Source organism: Aplysia californica, unplaced genomic scaffold, assembly GCF_000002075.1.
Source record: "Aplysia californica isolate F4 #8 unplaced genomic scaffold, AplCal3.0 scaffold00571, whole genome shotgun sequence".
Classification (NCBI taxonomy): domain Eukaryota; kingdom Metazoa; phylum Mollusca; class Gastropoda; order Aplysiida; family Aplysiidae; genus Aplysia; species Aplysia californica.
The window spans coordinates 367,927-369,019 of record NW_004797841.1 but is presented as its reverse complement, the minus strand read 5'-3'; the positions used below and the strand labels follow the sequence as shown (position 1 = coordinate 369,019).

General features: G+C 43.4%; 1 protein-coding gene across 1 annotated transcript in view; it reads right to left on the bottom strand.

The window, feature by feature from the left end:
• Nucleotides 1-1,093, bottom strand: part of LOC101850670 (sodium/hydrogen exchanger 10) — a gene marked incomplete at its 3' end in the record, with an annotated part of 39,459 nt that overhangs the window by 33,601 nt on the left and 4,765 nt on the right.

Genomic DNA, 1,093 nt, shown 5'->3' with positions numbered 1-1,093 from the left:
AAGCGAGGCAGGGGTAGACCCAGAACAACATACTTAGGGAACCTAAACAAATGGGTAACAGGGAAATATCAGGGAAATGTAGTTTTTTTTTTAGCATCCGGGCAAAGGAATGAATGGTAAACCATGATCGCCGAGGTCAGTCGCAGATCTGACACTGGATGATGATGATGAGTACTAGTAAGTGTTTTACGGCACTTGCAACACAATAAGGTCAGATAAGTGCAGAAGATTGTTTTGTTTTAGTAGAGGTTTTACGGCGCTCGAAACTGCATAAGGCCATATAAGTGCAGAAGATTGTTTTGTTTCAGTAGAGGTTTTACGGCCCTCGAAACTGCATAAGGCCATATGAGCGCCAGAAGATTAGAGGTGTTACAAGAGAGTAACAAACACATAAAAAGAAGGAGGAGAGATGTATTTTACTAAGTGTTTTACGGCACTTGCGACACAATAAGGTCATATAAAGAAGAAGGGGAGATAAGGACGATAGATGTTTGATAGGAAAGTAGAAACAAACCACATCATAGCACCCGCCAACCACCCACTGTCAACGAGGGGGGGGGGCAGTGGAACATCTCAGGGACACGGGCAAGCAATAATACACACACGCATACATGCGCGCGTACACACACACACACACACACACACACACACACACACACACACACACACACACACAAATACCCTACAGTACTAAGTAAAGCATATCATATTGGAACAACAAATTAGAAATGATATACCCAAAAGAACCCACAGTACAGTTTAGTTTTAGTAGAGGTTTTACGGCGCTCGAAACTGCATAAGGTCATATGAGCGCCAATGGGTGGATGTCAACAGAGAATTCCTTACAAGGAATCAGACTTACTCAGCTCACCTCTCTGGCAGTGGCTTCAATGGCACAAAGTCTGCTTCGACTATCACGGCACCCCGGAAATAGCAGGTCACAAGAGAGTGACAAACATACAAAAGAAGTAGAGGAAAAATGACGACAGTAAGGAGCAGTTCCCTTTTGCAGTTCTAGCACAGTTATGAGCATGACATCGATGAATCATCTCATTTACAATTCTATAGTGCATAAGAACAGGTTAATGCCCCC